This window comes from Mirounga leonina, unplaced genomic scaffold (assembly GCF_011800145.1).
Source record: "Mirounga leonina isolate KUSES-001 unplaced genomic scaffold, KU_Mleo_1.0 Mir_151, whole genome shotgun sequence".
NCBI classification, from domain to species: Eukaryota; Metazoa; Chordata; class Mammalia; order Carnivora; family Phocidae; genus Mirounga; species Mirounga leonina.
This window is the reverse complement of record NW_023270377.1, coordinates 85,103,446-85,117,898: the sequence shown is the minus strand read 5'-3', so window position 1 is coordinate 85,117,898 and position 14,453 is coordinate 85,103,446. Positions and strand designations below refer to the sequence as shown.

Below are 14,453 nucleotides of genomic sequence, written 5' to 3'. Positions count from 1 at the left end.
TGGGATTTGAGTATATTAAGAAGATATTATGTGAATAACCATCTTTGTGTGCTGTAAACATGGCATGTGTAAGACTTACCAAAATTAAAAAAAAAAAAGAAAAAAAAGAAAGAAAAGAAACATTATCAATGACTAAGAAATGCAATACTGCATTTTTTTCTTTTAAATAATATGGTAAGCTGATTCTGCTCTTAGTTTGGGGGATATCATATTTAAAAAAAAAATAGGTAGCACAAATGTAAAAATATGACTTTTTAAAATATTTGACTTTGCTCCATTTTACATCAGTGAAAAAGACTACCAGGTTGAATAGAATTGATCAAAATGATTTTTGGATACTTTATAATACAGTTTGATTTTCAGTTTTCTTTAGATTAAATGAGGCAGATAGAATTTTGGATACTCATAATCCAAAAGCATCAGCTAATATGATTTTAGAATGAGATTGGGTCACATAGCTATCTTATTTGGCGTATATGTTATTATATAACCCAGGAAGGCACCCTGTGAAATTACAGAAGGATAAAATAAGAGAAAGCCCTTTATCTAATTTAAGGTTGCTTAATATCAATTGAGGTAGACATTGATATAAACGACAGCTCTGGAATAAAATGGGGTAAGTGAAGGGAACTGATATCACAGAAAAAAAATCTAGGTCTTTCTAGAATCTAGAATGAAAGGGCACTTTGATTTAAATCTTAAGGGATACAAAGAATTTTGTGTGTGAAAAATGAGGAAGGTAAGTCTAGGGATACTCTTTCAGTGAGGTGGAGAAGGTTGCCTGGTGACGGTTGGCACACAGGGTGGAAGTCCCCTCAAATCCCCATGACCCACCTGAGACAAGTTTCCTCTGGTGACCCAGCCCCAAGGTGCTCTCCAGCCCATGGGCTGCCTGGGAGATTTGATGGGTTTCTAGGCTGGGGATGACAGCAGAAGCCTAGAGGACCACAGAACTTTAGGTGGCCTTCTGAATGGGCAGCAAGAACTAGAAATCAAGAATTAGGATTCTAGAACTTTATGACATTTATTGGAAGTTGTAATTTCCTCAAGATTTCAAAAGAATTATTTTATTCCTTTTCATGAGTGATAGGAATAGCAGACATAGCAAAGTAAGCAAACAAAAATACTAACAAAACCTATCCCATGAGGACAAATGATGGTATTACAGAGAGAAGGAAAAACATGGCAGCAGCACTGGTGGGGGAGAAAGTGGCCAGTGGTCCAGTGTGGCTGCTGCATGGGCTGTCTTGGGAAATGAGACTAAATAATGGCCACATCTAGATGCATATGTGAGCAATGACTACTTCCTGCACCTGAGAAGTAATGCATTAGGGAGTTTTGGTTGCATTGTCTGTCTTACCTATTCTTAAGGTGCCTTTCTTCTATATAATACCATCAGAGATTTGAGGTAGGGCTCAGCCCTGAATTTCAAGACTGTTGAAATGAAGGGGTGCTGGGAAAGTTAAAACCCTATTTGAATGTATCACTTATTCTGTTACTGAACCTAAGACTCACTGACTAACATGACTTCATCCTCATGCTGAGTCAGTTTTGTTGCAACAAAATATTTACTAGTTACCTTTTCACATTCCTCTCTGTGCCTTGGAACTTGCTTTCTACCCATCTCTTCCAGCACAGTGAGTTTGAAACACAATGAACAAAACTCCCTGTTTGTCCTGGAAGGCACTGTGGTCTGAGATTGCTGTGAGTGCCTGCTTTAACTCTATCTAGCTGGGTGAGTTTGAGAAGCAAGTAGCCTCTCAGAGCCCATCTATATTCCTCCAAGTGGAGAAGACAAACACTGCTCCAAAATGTAGAGGGACTTTCTTAGCATGAAAATGAGATCATGTTAAGTGAGCCTAAGACAGGGCCAGAATGTTAGTTTCCTTGCCCCCTTTAATACAGACTTTGAACTTCAATAGAGATTTTTAATATTGGCTCAATATAGGACTCTTCTACTAAGCTTTGAGATCATTTAATCAGAACCCAGGTAAAGATAAGCATTATATAGATAATCACTTCATTAGACTGAAGCGTTGATTCTACTACCCTGATTATGGTTATAGTATTTAATTAGATATTCAGTAGGAAATAACATAAAAATGACAATCTAGGATACATTCCTGATTCCTAAAGAAATGTAAAGAGAAGGAAAATGAATTGATTCAATAAGGAATCTAACAAGTTATTTGTTCAAAAAATACAGTTTTGAATGATACAAAAATTGACTTCATTTACCCCAATCATTAACCCCAAGAGTTCTTCTAAATTCATTACTGTCAAAGTCTGTGGGTTCCTGACCAACCCAAAGAGGATCACCAGGGAATTTACTAGAATGTGCAAGTTCTTGGGTCCCAAACCAGAATTATTAAATCAGAAACTCTGAGGGGACTCCACTTATCTGTTCTAGATCACTTAGGATGGTGCCACAGAGAGATGAATCTGTTAATTCTTATTCCCACTATACTCCCTCTAGATGCTTCTTACTTGCCAAGGGTTCATTCTCCCAGCAAATATTTATTAAGCACTTACTCTGTTCAAGACACTATTCTCAGAACAGTTTACCAGTGAACTAAAGAGCAAAGTTGTCACATCCCTGAGTTTTTATTCTAGTATAAGGAGACAGAAAATAAACAAACTTAGTGTGATAAATACTCCATTCTCAGGTGGTACTCTTAAGTGTTGTGGCCTGCCAGGGTGTGAGTAGCGTTCTTTTACCAAGGGCCATCTGGGAAGGAAATCCTGATGAGATGACACCTGAGCAGAGAAAAGAATGAAGTGAAGAAGTGAGCCTCATGATTACAGAGGTGTAGGTGAGCCTGGGGGACAAGGTTCACTAGGCTCAGACGCAGATAGTGTGCAAGTTTCCTCCCCCCCCCTTTTTTTTTGACAAATAAGAATCCTTCAAAAAACTAGTACTTCCCCTCTTAAAACCTTCCAAGAACATCTAAAAATGATATTGCCTCTCAAATTAATTTAAGAGACTATCATAACACTGAGAACAAATGTTCTTTAGTAACCCTGAATAATGAAAAACAAAGCATAAATAAACAAGTTTTGAACAAATGAAAGGATCATGACTCCCAGTATAGGCTTAAAAAATTTCAAGGAAAGGCTGTAGGCACAGCTTGTGGGATTCTGGTATTCTGCCATTAAATATAATGTTTGCTCAGGATTTCTAAGAGAAAGTTTTATCAAAATAAGTTTTTTCTACTCTTCGATGGTTTTTGAGATGTTGCTAGAGAAAAGGGTCAAAATTATTTTTACTCAGCTGGTATTGCACTTATGTTCAACATTATTCTAAAGACCATACCCCCAAAATAACACACACACACATCATGCATACTTGGCATGCACAAAGAAAAAGGAAGGAAGAAAGGAAGGAACATGCAAGACATAAATATTGGAAAAGACCTGTCTACATTTCTTGAAATTATTCCTGTTTGGAATATCCTTGTTCCTAAATGTCTGAGAGGATAGTGGATAGTTCCATAAGATATATTGGTTTGGCAGACATACAAGACAAAGTGTTTTTTGTTGTTGTTGTTGTTTTTGTTTTTATTTATTTTATTCTTTTCTTACTAACATATAATGTATTATTTGTTTCAGGGGTATAGGTCTGTGATTCATCAATCTTATCCCCAGTGCTCATTACAACACATACCCTCCCCAAAGTCCATCACCCAGTTACCCTATCCCCCCACGCCCCTCCACTCCAGCAACCCTTAGTTTGTTTCTTAAGATTAAGAGTCTCTTATGGTTTGTCTCCTTGTTTGCCTTGTTTCATTTTTTCCTCTCTTCCCCTATGATCCTCTGCCTTCTTTATGACCTACCTATCAAAGTACCAAATTGCCTTCCATTTATATTTATATTTCCTCCAGAAATAAACAAGTGTCTCACTGACATCTTTGCTCATTTGACAATCAAAAAATTTTTCTTTCCTTGTTTGAAATTTGTTCTTATAAGCTCCCTGGCCATTAGCTTTTCTTAAAAAGTTCTAATTTTCTCTTAATATGTAAAATGTATTGTTTCTATGTATTTTATTTTTTAATTGATTTTAATTTTTTAAGTCTTAGGTATATCACCAACTTGTTCCCTCTAAGGAATTTTAAATGAGTCTGCTCAGTCCATGTAGCTGGATGATATAACCAGAAATGGATTCCAAATTTTGTGACTCCTGCAATGTTATTACTTTTTTAAAAAGTTATCCTAGCAGTGCCTGGCTGTCTCAGTCGGTAGAACATGTGACTCTTGATCTTGGGGTCTTGAGCTCAAGCCTCACGTTGGGTATAGAGCTTACTTTAAAAAAAAAAAAATTACTCTATTGCATTGTGATTTACCATACCATAGAATCCACTTTGCTTTATGCTCTACAAGATGACTCCAGGACTATTTATCTTGTAACTGAGAGTTTGTACCTTTTGTCTGCTTTCACCTCTTTTGCCTACTTCCTACCTGGCACCTTAGGCAACCACCACCAATCTGTTCTCTGTGTCTATGAGTTCAGTTTATTCATTCATTCATTCATCCATTTATTTGATTCCACATATAAGTGGTATCATACAGTATATGTCTTTCTCTGTCTGACTTATATCATTTAGCATTTTAAGTGCACAATTCAGTAAGTGTATATAGTTTGACGACCATCATCACAAACCCGAGTCTTTACTCCCCTTTTCCACCCCCACCCCCAAGTGGCCAGTCATCTACCAAACCTGCTTCTGTTTTGCTCTATAAAGAAGATCATTAAATCAGAAAATGTCCTTACCAGTAAATTGTATTTGAGAGTATTTTTACACAAAGAGTTGTTTAAAAAGGATTAAAGAAGACAATTTAGTTGATAACAAACTTTATTAATTACTTCATAAAGCTGGCAATTTCCATTCCCTCTGGTCCAGGGAACTGCAAAATGGGGTGGGAGGCTTTTATAGGACAAAGAATAAAGAATGAAGAAGAGAAAAGTAGAAAATAATGGATTTGCTAGGGCCACATAATCAAACTTGTTTGAGGCAAGAAGGAATAAGGAAATAAGTAGAGAATTCAGCATTGCCTTGGCATTCAGGGATTGGCAGACTGTATAGTCTGCTTTTCTGGGCATGCAGAACATTAACAGGAGCAGGAAAGTGGTTTACGTAAGTCTCAGTTTGCTGATGCGCCATCCTAGGCAGAAGCCACTCCACCTTGGGCCTAGAAAGTTATTTCAACAGTATTCTTATCACTGTTCCTTGCATACTCAAATATTCCCCTCTTTCAGTTCTATCACATATCCAGGAAAGATGAGTAAATCGCCAGCCAACTTTAATAAGTTAAATTGAATGCTATCCAAATAAGATCTACTATTACTATGACTCTGATATTATGACTCTGTGATACTATCCTGTTAGATAAAATTGACATAGAAAACTGCCATGCTTGAGTTTGTCTCCAGGGGTTCCATGTAATATAATAGAGCCTCTTCAGTTCAACTATTGTTAGGCTCAGGAGTTAATGACAAGTATGAGGTATCAGTGAATAAGATGTGGGAAAGTACGCTTTTCAGCATAAACTAGAATCCTTTATTTAACAGAAACTAGCATGTTAAATAAAGGCTTTATCCAGCTTTAAGAAGATGTATATTTGGGATGCCTGGGTGGCTCAGTCGGTTAAGTGTCTGCCTTCGGCTCAGGTCATGATCCCAGCGTCCTGGGATAGCGAGTCTTGCATCAGGCTCCCTGCTCCGCAGGGACTCTGCTTCTCCCTCTGCCTCTGCCTCTCTCTCTCTGTCTCTCATGAATAAATAAATAAAATCTTAAAAAAAAAAAAGATGTATATTTATGACTATGTGATTTTAATAATGACATATATTTAATTTCTATAAGAAGAATAAATAAGAGAATTTCTTAGTTAAAAGTTTAATTTTGTAGATACATTGAACATCTCATTGCACTTGTATTGTGCAATTTCATGGACTTGTCATCTTGTCTTTCCTTTTGTAGTAGACTGTTTGCTCCCTGAGAGCAGAACTGTCGTATTTCTCTGTGTATGAGTGGGAGTCATCTAGGTAGACCCTAGGGTAGAGGTGGCCAGTGAGGTCTTACCCCTCAGAGAGAATAGCATTTGCAGACACAGCAAAAGAAAGCATAGTTGCTAAAGAATTAGAAAATCTGTGTGTGTGTGTGTGTGTGCATATGTTTTTTTTTTTTCACTGCTATAATTTTGAGATTTCTGCGTTTATACAGTAGCTGTGAAAAATATTTCACCTTGGAACAACAAAATTGTATATTAATGTTACTAGTATCATTTCATCAACAATGTAGAATCATACTGAAGAGGACAAAAATAGAATTAAGGAAATGATTAAAATATTTTTGCAGAAATCCAAAAGGAACTGTAGAAATCCAAGTAAATGCATTGGAGGTGAAAAAAAGAAGAGAGATTCAAAAAATATTTTAAGTACTCACTGAATAAACCTGAAATCATTATTCACTGAATAAACCATTAACAGGGAGAAATAACTCCCTTGTTGGATGCATTCACATTTGAGATTGTTACATCTTCTTGAGTTGATACATTTTCATTATTCTACTTTATCCCTGGTAATTTGTTTTCTCTGCAGCCTACTTTGTCTGATAGTAATATACTGATCTAGGTTCATTTTTATCAGTGTTTGCTTGCATTTCTTTTTACACCCTTTTATTTTTTAACCTTCCTATATCATTGCAATTGAAAAATAGACTGTCTACCTATAGACAGAATATAGTTGTGTCTCTTTTTTTAATTCATTCTGTCAATGAATTTTAATTGGCATGTTTCAGACTCTTTATGTTTAATATAATTATTGATAAGTTTACATTTAGATCTACCATTTTATTATTTGTTTTCTGTTTGTCAGTTTTTCATTTTTTTCTTTTTCCCCTTTCTTGCCTTTGCTTTGATCATATGATATTTTTTTGGTATCACATTAAGTTATATATTGAACTTTGGATTATAACGCTTTTGTGTAATTTTTGTTTGTTTGCCTTAATAGTTGCTCTAGAGATTAAAAATACATACAAAGTTTACATAATATGTATGATATGTTAATTAATAATTAATATATATTAAATATATAGTAAAAGCTTTTTAGTTGATTTAGAAGTATTTTATCATGTCAAATAGGATGTAAAAAACTTAACAGTGTATAATTATATTCTTTTTTTATGTCATAGTTGTAATATATATTTACAAACACTAAAAACCTAACCAGATAATGTTATCATGTTTTTCTTTTCAATATTTAAAACTGCATTTTACATATATTTTAAGATATTAAAGAAGAAAAAATAGTCTTTTACATTTACCTAGATATTTATTATTTCTGTTGTTCTTCCTTCATTCCTAAAGTCCAGATTTCTCTCAAGTATTATTTCTTTTCACTCTAAAGAACTTCATGTTTCTTTCTTTCTTTCTTTCTTTTTTAGATAAAGAGAGAAAGCAAGAGAGCCAGTGTGAGTGGGGGTGGGAGGAGGTACAGAGGGAAAGGGAATCTTAAGCAGGCTGCACGCTCAGCCCAGAGACCAACACAGGGCTCCATCTCACAACTCTGAGATCATGACCTGAGCCAAAATCAAGAGTCCACTGCTTAACTGACTGAGCCACCCAGGTGCCCCTCTTTCAGTCACTTTTTAAAAATTTTGTTCCATTGGTTTTTGTCCTCCCTGGTATTTGATGAGAAACTGTAGTCATTAGAATTACTGATCCCCAATAGGCAAAGGGCTGTTTTTCTCTGGCTTCTTTAAAGACTTTTGTCTTTAATTCTCAGCAGTTAGATTATAATGTGTTTGGGCATGCATTTATTTGAGTTTATCCTCATTGGAGTTCACTGAGATAATTTTAAGTGTGTAAGTTTAAATTTTTGACCGGTTAAAGGAGTTTTCAACCATTATTTCCTAAAACATTTTTTGCATCTCATTCTTTCTTCCTTTCCTTCCAATGTCCTAATAATACCTTTTGGTGTTGGCTTACATATCCTTGAGACAGTGTTCATTTTCTTAAATTTCTTTCTTTTTTTTTCTGATGTACAAATTGGGTAATTTCTATTGACCCGAATATAAGTTCATTGACTCTTGCCTTTGTCATCTCCATCTACTCAGGTGTCTTTCCTAAGTCCATTTTGGAATTTCTCAAAATTTCATTTATTGTATTTTGTAGTTCTAAAGTTTCAGTTGCTTTTTAAAATACTTTACTTCTCTGCTGAAACCTTCTATCTTTTTACTCATTTCAAAAGTGTCTTTCCTTACATCTTGGATTATAATTATAATAGCTACCTATGGTCTTTGTCTGATCATTCTAATATCTGCATTGTCTTGGGGTTGATGTTCATTGATTTTCTTTTCAATTAAGATAGGTTGCGATTGTTCTGGTTCTTCTTATATTGAATAAATTTAGATTGTATTCTAGACATTTTGATATTACCTTAGAAGTCTTTCGTCTTTTTAAATCCTATCAAGAATGTTGATATTTTTTGTTTCCTTTGGTTTGCTTTAGCAAGCAACCTACCCAGATAAGGTGTTTGCAAGTTCCTACCACCCTTCTGTGGATGGTGTTTCTAGTGTTAATTCAATTTTCAAAGTCTTTGCAGTGTTACTTGGATCTGTCCTGTGTATATGACATTCAATCACCAGTTTGGGATCTAGGTTCAGTTCTGACAATTTTGTTAGTAATAATACTGTTTACAGTTAGATCCATTCAGGCAGGTGTGAGCTCAAAAGTTCATGTACAACTTCATATGATCATTTTTTTAAGCTCTCAATAGACCTAAAAATATCCTGCTCCCAGGGGCCCATTTTCATTTTTCTCTGGCTAGAAAACTGAGACTTTCATAATTTATCTTTTTTTTTTTTTTAATGCACTTCCTATGACTATGCTTGCTTTTGGTGCCCAGAAGCAAGAGGACAGAGAGAGAACAAAATAGCTAGAGTTATCCAACATTCTTAGAGCCTCCTCTGATTAGAGAGAAAGGTTTCCTGTCTCCATGATTTGGGGTGCCTGTGCAGCCACTGTCCCTATAACTGCCACCACTGTCACAGGATTGACTAGGGATGACCATGAAAGAGAACATAAAATGAAAGAAAAAAGGAAACACCAACAAGATTTCTCTCTCTCTCTCTCTTGGGTCCTTAGAGATTCTCTCTGCAACTCTGATCAGAAATAGGGATAGTGGGCTTCTCTTGGAGTTCTTAGAGCTTACACTGCATAGCTTGGAGTTTTCTGGCTCTTTGAAAGCAAGTCCTGAGCAATTCCTCAGAAGTAGAAGGAAAATAAGAAACTCAATGCCAGTTTGGTGGTATTTCAAATTCTGGTTTTCTTCTCCAGTGTACTTATTATCATTTATTTTCAAGCTCCTCAGATTCTAAAATGCTACTCTGCATTTTAGTTATATTCAGTGTGTCAGAATGTACTTCTCTATGTCAAATTGTGTCTTAGATTTCTCTAAAGTATAGAAGGCAAGAACTGTTTTTTGTGGTTCAAGAAAAAACATTAAATCTAAACTATACTTAAAAGAAAGAACATTTATTTTAAAGCTTTTTTTTTTTTTAAAGATTATGTTAGCAAGCTAGTTTTTCATTCTGATGACCAGAACCAGAACTGGTCCTTGGGAATTTTGAAATGCAGTACTCTGTGTGTCATATAATAAAACTGGTAAGTCTTGCCCCCATTGGTTTGCATCTGGAGATTATTTGTGTATTATTTTTTAAAAGATTTATTTCTTTATTTGAGAGAAAGAGAGAGAGGGAGCTTGTACGCAAATAGAGGGAGGGGCGGGGGGGGAGAGAATGTCAAGCAAACTCCACACTGAGCACAGAGCCCAATGTGGGGCTCGATCCCAAGACCCTGATAGCATGACCTGAGCCAAAATCAAGACCCACTGAAGCCACCCAAGAGATTGTTTATAAAATTTTGACCTAGTCCCTCAGAGGACTATGGTCTCAGAGATTTTTAGACTTAAGCATCAATCCCAGTTAAGCAGTATTCCAAATTGCAAAGATTCAATTCAGTATTGCCAACAAGAATAACAACCAAAACCCAACATAATGGTACCACAAGTATTTAGATTGAGACAATTTTACAATTAGACAGTTCTTATCTAATAAATTCATATTATCTGCTTATAATCTTATTGGTATTGCCAGGGTTCCAAATAATCAAAACACAAATGAAACAAACACAGCTTGAATCTCTGTACTTTCCATTACTGATTATAATACAATCAGCAATAATTTCATATTCACCAGTCGTCTTCTAAAATTTTTTCCTTTCTTTTTTCTTTTCTTTAAATTTGAGAACAAAATTTCTTGTTTAAAATAAGTAAGCAAAAAACTTAGCTCAGATTTATCAAATGGACAGTAGTATGTTAAAATTTCAACCACTTCTGAAGTGAAACAGGCAGGATGTGGAATTTTCTTGTTCAAGAGAAAAACATCAATTAAAACTAACTATATTTAAAAAGAAGGAAATTTATTTTTTTAAAAAAATTAGAGGAGAATATGTTAGCAAACTAGTCTTATTCTAATGAATAAAAATATAATAATCTGACAACACATTAAAATTATATAGAACAAACTAAAAAGGAATTTGCAATGCTGAAAGAAAATATGTATGTATGTATTTTTAAAGATTTAATTAATTTATTTATTTGAGAGAGAGGGAGAGGGAGCATGAGCAGGGGGAGAAGCAGAGGGAGAAGCAGACTCCCCACTGAGCAGGGAGCTGGATGAGGGGCTGGATTCCAGGACCCTGAGATCATGACCTGAGCCTAAGGCAGACGCTTATTAACCACTTAACCAACTGGGCCATCTAGGCACCGCCTGAAAGGAAATCTTTAGACTTATTTCACATATTGAACCCCCATTTAATATTGGTTTTTGTGCATATAGTACCCCCATGGCATACGTAACAAAGATATACACTGCCACCTTATAAACAAAACCATTATATACTGCCACCTCATAAACAAAATATAACCCTTTTTTATAAAAAGTTTATTTTAGAGGGGTGCCTGGGTGGTTTAGTCAGTCAGGCATCTTCGGCTCAAGTCATGATTTCACGGTCTTGGGATCCAGCCTCTGGTTGGGCTCCTGGCGAGGTGAGGAGTCTGCTTGTCTCTCTCCCTCTGTCCCTCTCCCCTGCTTGTGTGTGCGTGTGCTCTCTCTCTCAGATAAATAAATAAAATATTTAAAAAGAGGGGCACCTGGGTGGCTCAGTCAGTTAAGCATCTGCCTTCGGCTCAGGTTGTGATCTCGTGGGTCCTGGGATCGAGTCCTTCATTGGGCTCCCTGCTCAGCAGGGAGTCTGCCTCTCCCTCTCCCTCTGCCTCCTCCCCCTTGCTCCTGCTGTCTCTGTCTCTCTCTCAAAATTAAGAAATAAAAATCTAAAAAAAAAAAAAGCTTAAAGAAAAATTTAAAAAATTTAAAAATAAAAAGCTTACTTTAGAAAACATTCTTTACATAAACAAGTCATTTTTAAAATCTTTGGAATTTACCTTTGTTTTTCTGTCAAACCAGAGGGTTACTTCTCAGTGTTCTCTTTATAATAAGGAAAAAAATAGAATTACTTTATAATTACTCTACTAACCTTACTTTTGAATGATTTCACATGTATTTTATTCCTGAATCTTAAAATACTTCAAATGGTCTAATTAATTATAAATATAATAACCAGCTGCTATATTAAGTTAAAAGTAAGGTATCTTTTGTGACTTTCAGTAATTCAGTTAAACTTGAGAAATCTCAGTTTTGGTTTTGTTTGTTTTTAATAAGGGGGCTAGTGTCAGGCCTTCTGAAATGTGGCCATATAAGGAATTATTTGGAAAGATTTTAAAACTATGTCTAAGTCCAGGCCCTACACCAGACCAATTAAATTGGAGTCTCTGAATCAAGCCTAGGCACTGTATTTTTGTAAAGCTCCTAACATGATAAACTAGTACATAAATCCAAATAAAGCACATAAAGATCATGAATATTTTTATATATCTGTGTTTTAAATTATCATTTCCTGAGTAGATTATCATAACTAGTTTAACAAGTATTATACCTACATATGTATGATTTTAAAATAAATAATAGTTTATCTCATTCAAAGAAAACATCTGGTACTGGTATCCAACAATGTATTTGCAATTGGATTAATATTTGGCCAACTTTGATAACATTAATTGGATGCTCCAGACATACTGGGTATATTTATTTGTGGAAGGCAGCTTTACTCCAGACTTTAAAATAGTTACAACTCAGAATTTAAAATAGCTTCATTAGCATGCCATCAATTACTATATTAAGGGGACATGTTTCTTTTCAGTTAAGTGAGCTCCACTGAAAAGTAGCAGAATTTAAATCACTCCAAAAGGACCCTACCTGAGAAAACTGCTTGCTGATTTATGGTAACATCAGCAGAAAGAATCTTGACATACCTTGTCAAGAGATGGGAGGTAGTGGTAGTGGGTAGGATCAAAGTTATCAGCTGGAGTGTGCATGAACTACTTAAGGCCACTGGAGGTTGGAGGACTCCAGTGAGGAAGAATTTCTAAAGGACCCACAAAAACTATGTTCTAAGGGAAAGAGCTACTAATAATATAAAGGCACCGAAGCCAGATTAGTATTTTCCTGCCTCTGTTATTTATTTCCTCACTCCATTGGAGGGACTGAAAGGCAGCAGCAGTGAGGAACAAGAAAAAAGAAAAAAAAAAAAGGCCTACAATAGGCATATTCCTTTGTTCCAAACTGCATTTTTTTTTTAATTAGATCAGCCCTGAGCTGAGAATGAACTTTAAATCTGAAGTGGTGTTGAAATTTTGATTTATATTTAAGAAGCAAAAATGAAACTATCCCTGGGTTAGTCTTGGAACATTATAAACTAAGAGTAAGAAAATAAGGTCGAGTGATGGACATTTTTGATGCAGTAAAATGTTACTCAGAAGAAATCAAGTGAATTTTCAGAATCATGAGCTCTACAACAGCAGCCTTTGTGAAGAAATGAGACTTCCAGACAAATGGCCCTTAAACTGTTGACCTAATGCCCGTTTGAGGTGAGGCCTGTTTTAACCAAGTGTACCTATAAGGAGGATGTTGTGGGTTGAATTGTGTGTCTCCTAAAAGATAGTATGTTGAAGTTCTAACCCCTAGTGCCACAGAATGTGACCTTATCTGGAGATAAAGTCTTTATAGATTTAGTCAGGTTGAAGCAGGAGAGCTAGGTTCTTGTCTCGTGGAGTCCAAGAAGGAATCTCGCGGACAAAGGAGAGTGAATAAAGCTATAAAAGTTTATTGAGTGAAGATACAGAAAAAGCTCTCAAGAGTGAGAGTGTTCCTGACAGGGTTGCCTTGAGGGCCCTTAGGGTTGGTCTTTTATAGACCGCTAACTTAAATCCTTCTAACATCTCTTTTGATAGCACCATTGAGCAAGGACTAGTGATAACACCTTCAATGGCTTACTTCCTTTGTAGGGTCTGGTTATTCTTTGTTGGTCACAGGTGATTATCATAAAAAAAGACACCCACCTCACATGCCTAGGGCAGGATGGTCCAGTTTGTTCCCTTATCTCTGGTTTCCCCACACATCCACATTTTTGGGATTTCTGTGAGCCTAATCACATAGCCCCCTATCTATTTCTCCCTATCTAGCCCCACCTATCCCTTACTCAAGGTTAACTAAGGTCATTAGGGTGAGCCCTAATACGATATGAATTATAACAGGGGGAACTTCAGAGACAGGCGGAAAGATAAACAGGCGTTATTCGTGGGGAACACCGGTGAACCTGAAGAGAGGCATTGACTCATCAAGTAGAGAAACCTAGGACACACCCTTCCCTCATAGCCCTCAGATGGAACAAACTGCCAACACTTAGGATTTGGATTTCTAGCCTCCAGCACTGTGGAGGTAATATATTTCTATTGTTTAACTCAATTTCTGGAATTTTGTTACAGAAGCTCTAGCAAGCTAGTACAAAGGATTTATAACAGTGATACATGCAGGTTGGTTGGGGGACCTTGAGAAGGGGTCCCACAGGACTAGCCAGGAGGGTCTTGACTTAAGGCAGGATGGAAATCAAACATGAGCCAGCAGTAAGTAAAAGGAGAGTTTATTGAAGATACATAGAGAGAGAGATGGAGGACACATCCCGGAGACTCAGAAAGGAAAAGAGCCTGTCCCTTGTTTTTGCTGGAGTTTTTATTGGGGATTGTAGTCTGGTGCATGTGTCCTTTTATACATCCAAGAAATGGTCAGAACAAGGACAGGGTCCAGGTGTCCCTCATAAGTCACTCATTCCCTGAAGCCAGGGGTCTTGGTGTCAAGGTGTTTGGAGTTAGTGGTCTGGGAGAACATTTATGTCGACCCCGCCCAGTCACTCCTTAGATGTTAACTATTGTGCTGGAAAACTCCAAAGATAGCATTATCTCTTTTAACTTTACAAGGAGGACTTGTGCTATTTGCATTACA

At 36.2% G+C, this 14,453-nt stretch overlaps 1 protein-coding gene across 1 annotated transcript in view; it reads left to right on the top strand.

Annotated features, from left to right (window-relative positions):
• The window catches only part of KYNU (kynureninase), a 126,922-nt gene that overhangs the window by 20,136 nt on the left and 92,333 nt on the right, over positions 1–14,453 (top strand). The gene's annotated exons all lie outside the window — the stretch shown is intronic.